Consider the following 18,473-nt stretch of genomic DNA (forward strand, 5'->3'; position numbering starts at 1 on the left):
AAGGAAGGAAGGAAGGAAGGAAGGAAGGAAGGAAGGAAGGAAGGAAGGAAGGAAGGAAGAAAGAAAAAGAAAGGGAGGAAAGGGAGAGAGAAATGGAAGAATGAAACTTAGAACATCACTGTACATTTGTTAGCAGGAGAAATTAATTATCATTGACTGGGCCCCCCATTGTGTGGTTGGAGATAAAATAAAAATATTCTGAAGAGCTCAAGCTAATTAATGAACAAAAGTGAAACTGAATAAAGCTGTAACTCTTTGAAGCATTCATGGACTTTTAAATATGTGCACTTGTGGTCATGGTTTATAGTCCTTTCATACCCAGTTGAACCTATATTTAAATTTTCAAGAACTTCCCTTCTCACATTCCTTCTTTCTCTCTCTCTTTCTCTCTGATCAAGTTAAATAATAAGAAGAAGAAATAATTGTTTAAAAAAAAAAAGAGAAAGGACTGCTCTCTAGTGCATAATGGAGGGGTAAAAAATGTGTTCTAGACACCTGCATGTTGGAACACAGACTCTCTTCCTTAACACTGCAAACTGAGATATGTCTTTACAACAAAAACTACAAGTTTCCTCTCTACTCCATGTATCTTGTCTCTGCACACCTGCACTGTGTATGCCTGCATCTACTTTCATGAATGAGAGCCCGGGAGCCAGTCCCAGCAGAGACTTGGGAAAGGGATTTTCACCATCTGAATGTCCTAAAAGAAGGATGCAGGTACAGAGTCATACTCTGCAAGCTGGGGAACAGGGAGTCAGAAATCCCTAAGAGCTAATGATGAAGAAGAATGAAGTGGGACCTCTGGCTGAAGTGCAGCTCTTAATGGGGTAAAGGAGTCTCAGCTTCAGGTTCCTGGTGGTGATCAGCTGCAAGGGTGAGCCAGTAGTAGACAAGATCAGTAGAGAAGGCATGAAGACTGGGGGAGAATGAAGTAATAGCGATGGGTTATGGGGGCACCTGGGCCTAAACCAGTACAGACCTACATCACTGGGCTGTGAGCCAAGGAAGACTGCCCCACCTAACCAAATGTCCACTGGCCACTGGAGCCGAAAGTAACTCACACACTTCGTTTGAGAGAGTAGAAAGTGTTAGGAGGTCGACAGAGAGGGTGCAAGTCGGAGGGAGAGGAGCTGACAGGGCTTAAGCAAGTTCCCCTTTAACTGTTTCAAACATGATCCCATATCCATCTTCTTAGAAGTAGAGAACCAGAGTAGAGAAGGAAAATGAGAATTTCAAGTGGTTGCTTACAAAGGAAAGCACCGTCGCTTACAATATTTAGCCCATGAATTATTTATGAGCCCTGGCTTCACGCTCTCATTATTTCTGGTTTTAGCGCCAATGAGAAGACCTTGTCAGTCATCCTCTGTGAGAGAAAGAAAAGACTGCTCATCGATCAGACCAGGTGTTTCATATTTGTTCCTTTGATATAAAAGAATGAGTGACTAATGGGGCAAAGAGTGTGCTCAGCCCAATCCAAATGGGGAGATAAATAGATTTTTCATTGTGTTAATTGCCAAGAGTCCATTGTCGTTCTGCTTTTTTTTCTGGGGGTAGGATAAGGGCACTGAATATATTTACTGAACGTGAAATTATCATATTCATATCCAGTGAAACGCTTCACTATGCTGGTGTTTAGGGACATAACTAAGAACCTCCTCATAAGCCACACCTCTCACTTTGTTCAATTCTGCACATTTTGACGTTCTATCAATTAGGAAGCATCTGACTACAGGAGATGAGATAGCTGAGTAGTGATGTCTTCAGCATATCCCTTTTTATTCGTCTCACATAACCAGCCAGCTGCGCAGTGATGGCAGGCTGGGTTCAGGCCCTTGGTTCCAGCATCTACAACTCTGACTTTTCTCTCACCCCATCCCAAGCTGTGCAAACCCTACTCCCAGTCCCCTTCAGGGCAGAGCTTGGTAGTCAGAATTTTATCACTAGCTAACTCTGCCACAAGGAAGTTGGAAAGGGAAAATTTCACTCTTTGTTCTCTACAAGAGAACCAGGTGGAGGACAAGGGGTTGGAACTAGATATGCAATAAACCAGCTGATAGTTACACACACACATCGGCAGAACCTGCTCATATCTCACCAAGCCTCAAGTCTCTTAGTTACTGAGTTACACTATTGAGCAGTAACCATGAGTGATTAGCTGTGATGGGAAATGTGTAGAGAAACCTACAGTGGCAGGAAATAAGGTTGGGTCTACCTAATCCCTAATCCATAGAAGTTAAATTCGGAAGAGACTATGTAATTTAGTGAGAAAAGTGTGACAGATGCAATGTAGTCATGTAGATGAAGTCTTATGGTTAACACATGAGTGTCAGCTTGTTTGCTAGCAGGCATATGACCTGTGTCAGGTCCCACCTTGTTCTGCCCTCTAATGGGTTCTCAGTATCACAGAAACATGCACATGTTGTACAGTCACTCAGAGTCCCACTAAAAATCCACAGAATAACCATGAGCTCTCCTAAGCCTCATCCCGCATTCACCTCTAACATGGAGATTGGGGAAGTTTGGTCCCATGGCATAGACAGCAGAGGGGGCTGACCAACTGATGTCTCCGTCTCATTCCACCCACTGGCTGACCTCTTTGGGGCATATGGGGGCTCCACATTCCCAAGAAGATAACATATCCCTTTCTCCTCCCAGCACATATGATCAACGCGTAGACCTAGACTTCATGTGCCTAACCCAGGAGACGGGGCGAGTGTCAGCTTGATTCAAGGAGAACAAACGTTACATGACTGGGACTATTTCCTGTCAGGGATTCGGATGGATGAGTGTGTACCAAAGTGAGTCCAAGTCATTCTGGAAGGGAAAAGAATGAATAATGTTACATAGCAGAATGACCCAGTCTTAGCATTCCCAAATCCAAGTGAGTGTGCCATCATATTTTGGCCCCATTAAAATCTCACAGCTTTTAGCCATCTCTTCCCTTACTGGGGTTGCTGGTGATGCTCACACTGATTGATAGTCTCAGCAACCAAAAGAAGGGGCTGAGCTTGCTTTCTGGGCACATATTTTTTTAAAGAAATTAATGAATATGTGATTGCTGTGCTTATTACTTAGAATAAAAACTGAGTAGAATAAAATAACAATTGAAGTTTGGAAACCCTGGCTTTCATAGCTCTTTCACAAGTGTAGATGGCGTCAGCTTTTAGCACTCACTAATAAGTTGCCTGCATCCTTTGAAATACTGGTATAGAAACAGATACTACAGTATCTGGGATATGCACAGAGTGGGGCTTCTTCATAGATATTCCAGGAAGAATAACCTGGAAATGTTGAATGACAGATTTTCAGACTCTGCCCAAGAGAGTAACATGGGGGTTTTATGTTGGGAGAAGGCTGTCATTACTCTATGTATTTTTATTTTTCATTTTCCAGAAAGCATATGTCCTCACCAGGGAGAAAGGGAAGGGGAGAGAAAAAGAGGAAAAGCACCTCCCAAGGGGCATGATCATGCCACAGTCATTTTTCCTCTATTTCTCCTTCCCACCAAGATTTGGGACATGCACACATGCCTGGTATATTTTTCAAAACTCTAGGGCCAGGATCGGAATAATAGTCAGGTGGGATCCAGATCCCCACACACTGGGCTTAACCACTATGCTACCCTAGCGTTGTGTTTTTAACAGTAACCAAGAATCACTGGACGAGTTTGAGGAAGAAAGACCAACAACTTCCCTGCTGTCTTTTACGTGGAAGTGATTCCTTCAGTGCAGGTGAAGGCAATGCGGTGGGCCAGGCACTGCTCATCATCCTCTGTCAGGGAGAAGTCACGGGGGAAGGCAGAGGATGCTGGTACTGTCCTCCATACAAGGAGGCTGCCTGCCAGGCATCGTATCTCCCCATATCCTAACCACAGAGCCTAAGCATCCTAACCACTAAGTCTCACCATACCTTCTGCATATCAGGCACATGTTAAAAACTTTACATGATTTTCTTTAATCCTCAAAAAACATTCTCAAGACACTGAACACAGACAGTTCAATTCACTTGACCAAAGTCTGAAGTATGTAGCAGAAACTTGGCCTGTTTCTGGAGCCCAGAAGATTATGCCTACCAGTATCTTGTTATCCTTCACACGTGTACTGTCATTCACTTGTGACCGTTTCTTCCTAAAATCAATGCATTTGCAAAATTTAGAGAATAAAAGCCCAGGGGACACTGATGCCTTCTGAATCCTGGAGATAATTATAAATCAAAACCCTTGTGAAAGAAACATCTCCCCTGTCAAAAGTAAAACTGTTTCTTTCCATCTTAGTTTTGTCATGCCCCTAACAGACTAGACATGCCTGAGTCAGGCATTTTTACATCTACCTGATTTCTGACTAATTAGAGGGAATTTAGGAAATGGAAACAAAAACTTAAGAAGAGAAAGGAGCTGCCTTGCAGGAAAAGATTGCAAATAAAATCATAGACTTTGACGAAATGATGGCTGGAAATGAAATTATAGGCAGATCATGATATTCTCTGCATATATTCACAGAATACAAACTATTGGGTTGTCAAAAAAGTCATGTTTTCTCTGCAAAAATCCATTATGAATTTTCCTACACCCTAATACAAGAGGCTGAAGATTCTTTTTTTTTCTTTTTTTTCTTTTTTTTTTTTTTTTATTGGAGAGGTTTTTGCTATAGGGTGCATGCACTCACCAGAAAGACAGAGAGAGACAGAGAGACAGAAAGCAAGAAATCATCCCCCAGGGAGGATGGCCACTCTGCAATCCATTCTCCTCCATTCTCCTCTCGGGATCTTGGGCACACACGCACACGCACCCAGCATGAGTTTAAGCCGCCAGGTCTGGGACTCGAACCATGATGAAGTACATGGGAGTCCAGCGACATAGCCATTATGCTAACTACTGGTCCCAAGGCTGGAGATTCTAAAGCTAAAATATAAGTAATGGAATGAAATTATACAGAAGCTCATTTAGGCTGAATATTGAGTAAGGTTTCCTAACACTAAGAGCTAGGAGATTATATAAGAGTCTTCCTCAAGAGAAGTTGTGGAAACCTAATTATTTGAGTCACTAAACTTGCTGGATAATTGCTAGAAAATAAGGAGTCAAAATTAACCATATGTAACATCCTGGGGGCAATAACATGGGTTGCATGAAACACACTTTCTGTCATTAATTTCTATAACTTTTAGATTTATTGCCTTGATGCTGGTTGGTATAGTTTTTTCTTCATCTTTAATCTGAGAAGTTTGATCATCATGTTTGTCCAAAATGAGATATAGTATTATGAAACTTCTACTCAAAGAGTTGAAGCAAGCTAAGAATTATTTGGTCCCACTTAAATAAATGAAAATACCTTTTGAGAGATTGCCTAGAGCTGGGAATGGGATGGTGTCCTGGGGAGATGTCCACCATTTTAGTCCATTTGTACTTCCCAACCAAAGTCCTAAAAGTGGATAATTTATAAATGACAGAATATTATTTCTCACAGTTCTAAAGGCTGGAAAATCTAGTCGAGGTGCTGGAAGGTTTGGTGTCTGCCAGAGGCTATTGTGCTTCCAAGACAGTGCTCTGTTGTGTCCTAAAGGATAAAAACGTTATATCCTTACATGGCAGGAGGTATAGAAGGGGAAAAGGGCTAAGTTATCTCTTCCTATCTCTTGAATAAGAGTACTAATCCATTCATGAAGGCAGATCCCTCATGACCTAATCATCTCCCAAAGTCCACACTTCTTGATACCGTTGCATTAAGGATTAAGTTTCAACATGAATTTTAGAGGGGACACCATCATTCAAACCACATCGTCTACTATCTTGGAAGTTCCCTGAAATAGATTAGGCCAACTGGACAGCAAGCCATCCTGAAAACCTTTTCTATCCTGAAAGTACTTTCCCTAATGGAAAGAGAGATGGGAGTCAGATGATGTCATTAAAGGACTGGATAGATCCATTCTGGGACAGGAGATACCAATGCAAGAGGTCAGCCCTAGAAACGTATCACCTGCATCAGAGGCAACTGCAGGTGTAAACCTCAGGGTGGAGGAGATTAGGGAGCATGGATATCCTCTAAAACACCCACAAAAATGCTCTACAAAGGACAAAAATCACCTTAAGTATTTATCAGTCTCAGAAAAGGCCTATGTCCATCATATCTAAATCAGTCAAGTAAGAAATTTATGCTGTGCTATGATCTGAATGTCTCCTCTAAAACTCATGTTGAAAGTTAATTACCATGATGATGGAAAGTGGGACCTTTAAGAGATGTTTAGATCATGAGAGTTCTGCCCTCATGAATGAACTAATGCCATTGTCTCTGGACTGGGTTTTCATTCTCTCTTGCTCTCTCTCTCTCTCTCTCTCTCTCTCTCCCTCTCTCTCTCTCCCTCCCCCCCTCTTCTCCCACACAATGCCTTCTGCCATGTTAGGATGCATCAAGAGGACCTCGTTGGCTATCGGTCCCTTGATACCAGATATACTAGTCTTCAGAACTGTGAGTCAGTTAGTTTCTGCCCAGTATATATTACCCAGTCTGTAGTATTTTTGTTATAGTAACCCAAAGTGAAATAAGACTTGCTGTTCACTTTCCTCCCTCAGTTTCCCCCGAGGATGGCAGGATGGCAGGTATAGCCCAGGAAATGAGGCAAGGGAATAACAGAAGTTTTGTTTTATTTTGTTTTTAAGATTTTTCTTGCTATAGGGTATATGTGCTTGCTGGAAAGGAGAGAGACAGTAAGAGAGAAAGTGAAAAATCACTTCAGTCCAGGTAGATGCCCATGCCACAATTCCATCTCCTCCATTCTCCTCCTGGGATTTTGGGCACCTGTGCATGAGTCTCAAGTCACTGAATCCAGGACTCGAACCATGGTCAGCCATGTATGAGTCCAGTGACATAACCATTATGCTAGCTACTGGCTCCAACAAGAGGAATTTATTCTTGGGCATTTTTTTGGAGCAGTTTTTGCTATAGGACATGTGCGCTCACCAGAAAGACAGAAAGCGGGAAATCATTCCCAGGGGGATGGCCATACCACAATCCCTTCTCCTCCATTCTCCTCTTGGGATCTTGGGCACACACGCACACACACCCAGCATGAGTTTAAGCCACTGGGTCTGGGACTCAAACCGCAGCCTACTACATGGAAGTCCAGCAACATAGCCATTACGCCAACTGCTGGTTCCTAGAGAGCTTTATTCTTAAGCCAAATCCAAAGTGTTTGACTACAGAATAAATATAGTTATTTTAATTTGTGAGTTCAGTTTGTGTCAAAGTGGTTATTAGCTAAGGAAACAGAGGAACTTCCCATTTTTATTGTAGTTATTCACAACAACCAAAATGCAGAAACAATCTAAATGAATTTCAACAGATGTGTGGATAAAGAAAATATTGTTTGTACATAGAAATATTATTCTATCTTTTAAAAAGTTCATTCTGCCTTACTCTACAGCACAGAAAAAACTTGAGGATATGGTCAACACATTAATGATGTTACAGTCCCTAAAAGACTCCATATACAATGGTGGTACCTTAAGACTGTAATAGGCTATCCATGTAACCTAGGTGTGTAATGGGCTGTGCCATCTAGGTTTGTGAAAGTGCACTCTGTGTGGGGACCAGCAATTGGCATAATAGCTATGTCACTGGACTCCCGCGTAGTCAACCGTGGTTTGAGTCCCAGACCCGGTGGCTTAAACTCATACTGGGTAAGTGTGCATGTGTGCCCAAGATCCTGAGAGGAGAATGGAGGAGAAGGGATTGCAGCATGGCCATCGCCCATGGGGGGGATGATTTCTCATTTTCTGTTTCTTCATCTCTCTCTTTCTTCAAAGCGCATGTGCCCTATAGTAAAAACTTCTCCAAACAAAAGAAAGTGCACTCTGTGATGTTCATACAACAAGGTGTACCTTCCAACACAGTTATTGAGTGTATCTCATTAAGCCACACATGACTTATGCTAAGTGAAATAAGTCAGTCACAAGAGGACAAGTCCTTTAAGATTCCACTCATTCATGGAATCTAAAATTGTGAAACATAAGAGCAAAGAGCAGAACAGTGCTTGCCAGGAGATGGGAAGAGGTGGGAATGGGGAGTTGGCATTCAGCAGGGATAAAGTTTTGGTTATGGAACTAAATATGAATAAGCTCCAGAGGTTGGCTGTACACTGTTGTGCTGACAGTTAACTATATTGCACTGTACACCGTGCACTTGTAAATCTGTTAAATGGGTATATCTCATGTTATATGCTCTTACTACAATAAAAAAAAAAGAACTTACTATCACAAGATGCCTTCTGCCATATTATGATACATTAAGAAGGCCCTCTAAATATTGTTCTCTAGATATCAGATGTCCTAGACTTGAGAACTGTGAGCCGATTAGTTTCTGCCTAGTATAAGTTACAGAGCCCAATTTGCAGAAAATACTCAATAAAAGGTAGCCATCAGTGCTCACTTCGGCAGCACATATACTAAAACTGGAACGATACAGAGAAGATTAGCGTGGCCCTTGCGCAAGGATGACATGCAAATTCGTGAAGCGCTCCATATATTAAAAAAAAAAAAAAGGAGAGGCCCCAAATATAAAAAAAAAAAAAAAAAAGTAGCCATCATTTGTACTATGAAGAAAAAAAAAATCAGTAAAGAAAGGAGGAATGTAGGAAAGAAGAAAAGGTGGGGGGGAATGGGGAATGAAAGAGGAGAGAGAAAGAGAGTGGAAGGTGAGAAGGGAAAGACCAACGCCAACTGACCAGAAGGAACAGCTTAACAAAATGAATTTGAAGGAATAAAAATGTTTTCAATGATCAGTAAGAGAAAAAAAAATCAAGTTTGTTTTGTTTGTTTCCTAATTACACAAAAAAATGCTATGCATATGACTTTAACTCTCTCTCTCTCTCTCTCTCTCTCACTTGTTCTCGCTCTCTCTCTCCTCTCTCTCGTCCCCTTTCTCTCTCTGATGAACGCATACACCCTCTAGCAATTAAAAAAGGAGAGAGAAGCAATGCAGCAACCTAAATATGCTGCTTGGTAATTTTCCACCAGATATCCTAGTTCATCACTCTGAAACTCTACCTTCCACAAAGCAGTCAGAAATGAACACTATTCAGCCAAGTTGTTTGCCGCTTAGTAACAAGAAAGGCCATTTCTCATTTCCATCAGAATAGCCTTCCCTGCCTGTATTTCTACCATTCAGTTCACCACACTGAAGTGATTTCTTCAGCTCTGCTTTTCTGCGCCCTCCCCAGAACCACCCTTAACACTGCTCAGAGCAATGCAGGCTTTTTCTAGCATTCACTTCAGAACTGTCCAGTCCATATCCATTACCCAGTCCCAAAGATGCCCCCACGTTCTTAGGTATTCGTTACAGCAGCAACTTCTCTTTTCCTGCAACAATTCTGGTCTTAATCCATTTGTACTACTACCTGCCTGGGGGGTGGGGGGTGGGTGATTTCTTACTTTCTGTTTCTCTGTCTCTATCTCTCTGGCAAGTGCATGTACTCTACAGCAAAAAATATCTCCGAAAAAAAAAAAAAAAAGAAAAAGAAATACACATTTAAGGTTTCCGCCATGTGTTTTCAAGGCCTGGTGGTGTGTTTTTTTGGTTTTTTGTTTTGTTTTTGTTTTGTTTTTTCCTTTAGCACTGAATTCCATTGTCTGGATACATCATAGTTTAATTATCAGCTCACCCAGTGAAGAACATCTTGATTGCTTTCTGTTTTGGCAATTACGAATAAAGCTTCTATAAACATTTATATACAGATCTTCATTTTTTCACATGTTAATCTTGATCCATTTGGAATTTTTCTCAGTGTATGAAGTAAGACAAAGATGCAATTTAATTTCTCAGGTGACTCTTGAGTTGTCAGATACCATTAATTGAATATTCTCTTTTTGCCTCAGTGATTATTTTTATAATTATTTATTTATTTTATTTATTTACTTTTAATTTGACTAGAGAGTGACAGAGAGAAAGAAAGTGAGAAAGCAAGCCACCAGGTCTAGAAATCAAACCATAATTAGCCATGTGGAGTCCAGCACCATAACCACCATACCACCTGCTAGCCCCAGCCTCAGTGATTTAAGTTACTATTTCCTTTATTCTTTTTTAAAATTGTACTTACTATTTTTGTGTGCAGGGTACAGTACAGTTTTTCACAGCATGAATACAGTGCATAATTATCAAATCATGGATATAAACAGAAATATTCATCTTCTTCACTGAACATTAGATTATGTTGTGCACTCTTGATAATGGTTCTGCTAGTTTTTGTGGGTTCTTTCTTTCTTTTGGAAATATGTGTTGAATTGTCAATGACATTTTTTACTCTGCAGTAGTATGTCATTTCATAACCCATCCCTCTTGTTTACATACCTTCTTATGTTTGTTCATCATTTTCTCCAAAACCTCCCCCCTTGCAACTTCTAGTATCTATCATAACCCTCTCAATATCTATGCCATTAAGTCCTCAGTTTCCACCATAGAGTGAGGACATTTGGTGTATGTTAAGTGGGGACATACTATATTTGTCTTCCTAGCCTTCACATTCAGATAGTGCTTATGTTACCTTGTTTCATTTAACATATCTTCTAAGTTTTTCCACTTCATGTCAAATGATGGGGTATTGTTCTTTATGGCTGAGATGTATTCCATAGTGTGTATGTGCCACATTTTCTTAATTCATTCATTGATTTTGGAGCACTTAGTTTAATTTCACAATTTACTTATTGTGAAGAATTATGCTATAAACACAGAAGAGCAAATGTTTCTCCTACTGAATGATTTCCTGCCTTTCAGAAAAATACCTAATAGTGGGATTATGGGCTCATGGGAAGTTCTATTTTTAGATTTTTGAGAAACTTCCATACTGTTCTTCTCAGTGGCTGGACTAATTTACATTCTCACCAATAATGCTCAAGGATTTCATTTTCTCTGCAATCTCACCATTCTTGTTCTTTTTTGTTTTGTTTTTTTTACCTTAGCCATTCTGACTGGGGTTAGGTGATCCTTCACTGTAGTTTTGATTTGCACTAAATTCCTAAATGTGTTTGAACTCATTTCTGGACTCTCTAGTGTGTTCTACATGTCTCATTTCATGCATCCTTACCACAATGATTTTTTGTTTGTTTCATTTGTTTGCTTGTTTGAAACCACCCAGTTTGTGGTACTTTTTTATTATGTGTTTTTTACTTTTTTCTTATTTATTAAATTTATTTTATACATTCAATCACTATGCATCACTTAGTAAATGAATTTACCCAGCAGGAATATACCACACACTAGTCCAGATGAGTGTAATATACACATTATCATCAACAGATAATAATCCACTTCTGTTTCCCATAAATGTCTTATTTGTTACTGAGCCTTTACAACCTACTTATTACTAGGTCTGTCTCCCAGCGTTAGTCCTCTTTATTCAGAATTTTCTGGGTTTCCCTTTAAAATGAGATTGCCTGGCTCAAAAGTAAACAATAAAACAAAACAAAGATACACTTTTGAACCAGCTGCCTTGGTCCAAGACAGCACTATTGTGGTTTCTATTGGAGTCATATCAACTTTATAAATCAATTTAGAGAGAATTCATGATGTCAGATGTTTCTAAAATTCCAAGAATGCAGCACGTCTTTCTGTTTGTTCACATTTTGTTAGTGTCCTTAGATAGGGTTTTGAAGTTTTATTTGGTGCAGTTCTTGCTCATTTCTTGTTCAACTTATTCCTATTATCTTGTTTGTTGTTATAAATGGATTCATTTTTCTTTTATAGTTTCCCTCTAGTTGTTGTGTGTATATATGAAAGCTATTGATTTCTGTATATTAACTTTGTACTCTATCACCTTATTGAACTCTCTTACTGTTTCTAGCAGTATTTCAAATAGATTCTCTTGAGGTTTCCACAATCATAGCACATTCAGATAGTGCTTGTGTTACCTGCTCCTTTCCAATTTCTACACTTCTAATTTCTTTCTCGTGTTACGTTGGCTAATAGCTTTAGCAGGTGTAAATAATTGGGACTTAGGGGGTATTCTTGCTATATTTCTGAGTGATAGTAGAAATATCTCCAATGCTTCCTCATCAAGTATGATTGTGTGTGTGTGTGTGTGTGTGTGTGTGTGTGTGTAAAAATCACATAGGGTAAAAGAAAAAATTTCCTCTATTCTACTTTATTGAGTTTGGGGGGTTTTTTGTTGTTGTTGTCATTTTGTTTTGCATTTTTTGGTTTTTGTTTTCAGGGTTTTGCCATAGGGCACATGCACTCACTGGAGGAAGATAAAGAGAGACAAAGACAGACAGAGGGAGAGTGAGAAATCACCCCCTCACCCCATCCTCACGCAGAGAATGGCCATGCTGCAATCCTTTCTCCTCCATTCTTGTCTCTGGATTTTAGGATTTAGGGCACACATGGACATGTGCCTGGTATGTTTTTCAGGCTGTCGGTCCAATACTCTAACGGCAGAGTGGTCCTTGTGGAATCAGTGCCTTAACCCCCATGCCACCTGCTGGCCCCTCTACTTACAGAATTTTTTGTAAAAAGTTATTGTTGAATTTTATCAGATACCTTCTCAGTGTCTGTGACTATGATCATATTTTGGTGTTACATTTTAATTTTTTATATAATTCATTTCACTTTTCTGGAATAAAACCACTATCAAATAATGTGTTTTACTATTGTTTTTCTCTCTTACATGATGGTTAGTAATTTATTTAGAATTTTTACAATATTCCTAACTAGGAGCCCTCTGCAGCTTTCTATCTTGTAATGTCTGAGTCAGGTGGACTTATTAATAATATATGTACTTCATAATAACAATAACGTGAAGGGTTTTTTACCTTTATAATCACCAGAACACTGTGAATAGCCTTGAAACCATTTGCTACTTACAGGTTCAGTTGAATTCTAAAAAATTATCTGGGCTTGGTGGAGGGGTATAAAAAACTCTAATCACTTTTTCTATATTTTTAGAAATCAGTATGTCTATATTTCCTATGGATATTTCTCATGTTGTCCCTCAGGATAATAGTTTTACTCTCAAAAGCCACGTTAAGAGAAAAGAAACATCTATTTTGTACTGAGTGATGTTTCTACACACATTTGCCTCTGGTTGGCTACAGCAGTATCATCTGAAATTGGTACCGATCCCATCCCCTTTGCTGGCTTGTGTCACCTCTTCAGCTAGTGGGGAGTAGTTCACAGGTGCAACCTTCCGAGAATGGCCCTTGGCCAATGGACGCTAGCACATCTAGAAGTTCTCACAGTTAATGACAAAGTGACACATAGCACAAAGTCTTGATACCCTTGCCAAAAGGTAGGACAACTCCATGGGGTCCTTCATAGTCCATAGTTTTCTATCAGGTCAGCCTGAGACTGGCCTTCAGTGAAATCTTTTTACCTACCTCCTTCCTCTGCTTTAGCCTGTATGCCTGACTCTCAATAAATAACTACCTAACAATGTCCCCTGACTCAGCCTCTGCTTCTAGGTAGCCTGACCTAAGACATAATTTATACAAAGTATTTATTAGATTTGTAAGCATAATTTGGAATATATATGCCTTTGAGGCCTCTTTGCAATGACCATTCTTAACCACCCTCCCCACCTCCTGTCCCAAGAATCAAGGATATCCAAAATGCCAAGAGAAGCAGAATGTGATAAATTTATGTGTAGTAATAGGCTGCTTCTATCCATCTATACTGCCTAGAATACCATAAATTCATACATGCAGACAGATGGTCATAAGACCAGAACGATCATTTCCTCCACTGTAATAAGAGTGATCTTTGATGGTGTGTAAGTACTGAAACACTGTGGAACTTATGGCCACCACTGTGATAATTTTGTGTCACCGCACTGAAATCTTGTGACACAGAATGAAGAAAAATTTATTTGGGGGCCAGCAGGTGGCATGGTAGTTAAGGCACTGGACTGCCACACGGCCAGCCACTGTTCAAGTCCTAGACCCAGCAGTTTGAAAATCACACTGAGCACATGTGCATGTGCACCCAAAATTCCAAAAGGAGAATGGAAGAAAATGTATTGCAGTGTAGCTATCCTTTTGGGGGATGATTTCTCCTTTTCCCTCTGTCTCTCTCTAGTGAGCATATGTTCCCTATAGGGAAAATAATTGTTTAAATGCTAAATAATTAATTTTAATACATTTTTGGTTATATTTTTCAATTGCTCCTGAGCTGTTTTTCAACTGATAAAATTGGCTAATGTCATCAAGTCACCCCTCCCCCTAAGCTTCAACCATCCCTCCTCTTCTTTCCCCCAAACTAAGACTGCCAACCCTGAATTTCACTGTTCTTCATAAGACAATAGTTTATTTTATTTTTATTTTTTTAATTTATTTTGATTTTTATTTTGGAGAGACTTTTGCTATAGGGCACATGCACTCTCCAGAAAGATGGTGAGATACTGAAAGACAGAAAGCGAGATGTCACCCTCAAGGAGGGATGGCCACACTGCAATTCCTTCTCCTCCATTATACTCTTGGGATCTTGGGAATGCACTTACACCCGCCCGGTGTGAGTTTAAGCCACTGGGTCCGGGACTCAAACCATGGTCGACTACATGGGAGTCTAGCGACATAGCCATTATGCCAACTGCTGACCCCTATTTTGATTTATTTTATACATTTAACCACTATACATCACTTAGCTTGTAAATTGGATTTACCCAACATGAATACACTTCACACCAGTCCAGTTGAGGATACTGTGGAGAACAATATGGAGGTTCTTCAAAGACCTACAAATAGAACTACCATATGATCCAGCAATTTCACTCCTAGGTATCTTTTTATCTTTTAAGGTTTTCGCCATAAGATGATACACTCACTGGAGAAAGAGATAGAGAAAAGGAAAATGAGAAGTCAGCCCCCCATGCTACAGTCCCTTCTCCATTCTCCTCTCAGAGCTTTGGGCACACATGTACATGCACCTGGTGTGAGTTTCAAGCCATCCAGTCTAGGACTTGAATTGCAGTTGGCTATGTGGGAGTCCAGCACCATAACCATAGCACCTGCTGGCCCCTGGTTTTCATTTTTTAATATGTAATATTTGAATGCTTATTTTGACTTCTTCCTCTTCCTTGTCTACTACTTTAACTTCCAAACCCCATTGATTCGTTTCCTTATTTTTAAGTTTCTTTATATATTTCTTCCATGAGATAAAGAGACAGAGACAGAGAGAGGCACTCCCAACAGAGTCCTTACGCTGCAACCCACCCCTAGTCCCAGCCAGTCAGGTTCACATGAAGGCACACCCACCTATGGTACACCAGGAGGCCTCAGGATGTGAACCCAGAACCTTCCCATATAGGTCCAGCATCGCAGAGCATTATGTTACCACGGAGTCACCAATCAGTCCCTGAATCATTCCTCATAACCCCGTCTGAGTCCCTCCCCCTGTTGCCTACTCTATTGGTATTTCCTAAGTACTCATTATACAAAGTCCAGAAGCTAAACCACTGCAGTAGCATCCCAGCTGGCACCCAGCCTTCTCATTCCTCTTGTGGAATCCATCAACACAGCACTCACTTGCAAACTATATGCTGCTCTGCTCTAAAAATTCTTCAACAACTCCCCATTGTCTACTAAATAAGACTTAATATCTTCAGGGTGGCATTCGAGACCCTCTGGAATTAATTTCCAACTGCTCTTAAGCTTAACCCCATTATTTTTCCATATAAATCTCCCACTGGTACTAAAATAGCTTTGCATTATCCCCCAAAACATGCCTATGCTTCCCCCCATCTTTTCCTTTGGTCACTATTTCCACTTTACATAGAATGCCTCCTTCCACCCCACAGGCTTATACACAACATTTTTTCCAGTAGTTTCCCATAGTTAAAGCTAGCACTCTGTCACACACGCACACACACACACACACACACACACACACACACACTCTGTGTGTAACACTTAAGTGATATTTATCACACAATATCTCACTTTGTAGACATTTTCATCTCTGCATCGCCTTCCTAAATGTACATTGAAGGATAGGACCAAGTCTGAAGTATCTTTGTACCTCCTAAGTTACTAAGTATGATACTAGCAAATGAGGGTGGGATTAATGAAAAGTGAATAAGCCGGTAATACATTTCTTGAGCCACATAATTGTACTGAATATGGTTGAGCCTGGAGTCAAGTGGAGTTGAGAATTAATGAGGGGTGAAGGGAGAGCAGTTTCTTTTTTCTACAGCTCTAATTTCTACAAAATCAAAGAAGAGAATCAGGCCAGAGTCTTAAGAGCAACAGCACCTATTCTTAAAGAGCTATCTGTTTCTAAACTGGGCTATGTGTGCACCAGATATCTGAATGATGGCACAGTCTAAGAAATAATCATAAATGTTATTTTTTTATTATTCTAAATACCTGTTTTAATGTAGCTGAAGTTCACAAGAGGATCTCTCTATCAAAATGTCTTCCTCATCGACTGTTTCACCATAATCCACGTGTCAGTCTAACTGTCTGAACTGGAAAACAGCTCCTGGGCAGCCTGGTCTGCTGAGTGAGCAGCTGGCCTGCCCTTACTCCCTGTAGCTCCAGATCCTTCCAATGAATGGTCATTACTTCCACCCCCAGAACCCCCTAGCTGTGAGGCAGTCCACCTAGCAAATGGCTGAAGGACAAGGATGCCAGAGCCAAGGAAAGCGTGGTATTTGCAACTGCTTTTAAACTTTTCCACAAAGTGCCTTGATTGCATTCTATTTTTACTTTTATTAAAAGGCTGCTGAGCTAGTGACCAAATGTAGGAAAAGAAGTATCCGGTCATTTCCTGACGTGACCAAGCAGTCAAATCCCACCAGGATTTGTCTGTCCTGGCCTCCATGTATAGACGACAGGACCAGGACCCCCAATGTTTTTCAGGGCATAGACATGAGGAGAAGCCAGGAAAGCGATGTCAGCAGGTAGGATGTGGGCCATGCATGGGAAGAAAATGCCAGCACTCTCTGAAGCAGGAAAGCTGCAGCCTGGCCACCTGCTAGGAAGGAGCCTCACCCAACATATTTGCTGTAGCCAAAACTGAACATTTGCCTCCACATTCTGTTTGCTCCATTCCTCACTGTTCCCTCTGCTCCTTCTTTTGATTACAAAGACTGATCCAGACTGTGTGGGGAGCAGTAGAGGACAGATGTCAGTGAGACTTCAGAACTGAGGTCCTGGGGGCAAATGTCAAGTTAGAGAGTAAGTACGTATTAAGTACTTATTGTTAGCCCACTGCAGCTAATACCTGGGGAGGTAAATTCTCCTAAAAATGGAAAGTCTGCTCTAGCCTGCCCTGCATGTTTATATCATCTCTTTAAAGAAAGATCTATACATATATTTACCAGAGAACCCAACAGAAAAGGGTATGATCGACTGTTCAAAGATCTCTGTGTATAGACCACACAGAGCATGGAATCCAGAACCTAGCAAACAACAGTTTGCTAAAATACATAACCAGGATACTGGGTGTCCCAACACCAACTCTCGTGACTTCCAATTTTAGTACCTGGAAAATAAAATTTATTCCTGAACTAGCAACAGTGAGTAGATAGTCCCAAGGGAGCTATTACACAGACTCTGGTGAGCCCCTCCTTCTAATACTTCTTAGAAATTCTGGTTCCTGCCCTCAAGGAATCTGGCATGTACGTGAAGAAGAAAATACACGTTCACACTCAGATTCATCAGAGCAGAAGAAAGCATAAATTGATTTGTGGCCTTCCAGGGTCTCCTTAAACAAAGATAAATCACAAGGTTGGAGGTTGTTTTTGAAGTCTCTTTTCTGTTTACTTTCAGTCCTTGCAGAGAGTCTCATTTTTTTGTTGACAAGATTCTTTCGACTGTGGTCAAAATGAGCATTATCCTGTGAGAAGTACATTATGTGATGTATAACACCCATTCTTAGTGTGAATGGTTTATCAGCTCCTGTCTTTGTTCTGAAATGAACAGAAGCCCAGTTCCCTTATCAAAACAAATTCATGAAAATGTGTTGTTTCTGGTTCTGAGCCCTATGGAATAGCAGCCGAGTGACATAAAACACAAGAAAGGAAGGGAATGGTGTAGCGGTTTTGGGAGAACTGGACCTGCCCCTACACGCCTCGCAGAGCTGGGAAGGGGCTGGTGGCCTCGCAGAGGTGGGAAATGCTGGATGAGATGGGACAAGTCACTGCCTCTTCCTCCCTCCTGTCCTCCTGGGGCTCTCAGGGAAAGCAGAAAGTCTTGCAATTTTAAGTCAAAAAGTCAGCTTGGTTTTATTGTTAGTGTCGATTTGCAATGCTGTCTTTGGGTGTAAGATTTGAGAAGTATAAAATGCACCATGCAAACATGTTGTCCCTAAAACTTAGTCCCTGAAATGAGACCAAGCTAAGCTGGGGTTTGGTGGTTACTTCTCTGCCAAGGAAGTGGCTTCACTGTGCAACTGGTCACAGTACGCATGTGCACCCAGTATGCCTGAGCATCATGATTATCCCCTGTGGCTGAGATGCTGTTAAATGGAAATAAGTTGGGGACATGCCCCCCCCCC

General features: G+C 40.7%; 1 protein-coding gene and 1 non-coding gene across 3 annotated transcripts in view; both read left to right on the top strand.

Annotated features, from left to right (window-relative positions):
- ADARB2 (adenosine deaminase RNA specific B2 (inactive)) overlaps positions 1–18,473 on the top strand; it is a 567,650-nt gene that overhangs the window by 495,475 nt on the left and 53,702 nt on the right. The window lies entirely within an intron of this gene.
- LOC114009582 (U6 spliceosomal RNA) lies at positions 8,413–8,519 on the top strand. Its single transcript, XR_003550975.1, has one exon. It is a non-coding gene; the product is annotated as a U6 spliceosomal RNA (small nuclear RNA).

Source organism: Tupaia chinensis, unplaced genomic scaffold, assembly GCF_000334495.1.
Source record: "Tupaia chinensis unplaced genomic scaffold, TupChi_1.0 Scaffold000052_1, whole genome shotgun sequence".
Lineage (NCBI taxonomy): Eukaryota > Metazoa > Chordata > Mammalia > Scandentia > Tupaiidae > Tupaia > Tupaia belangeri.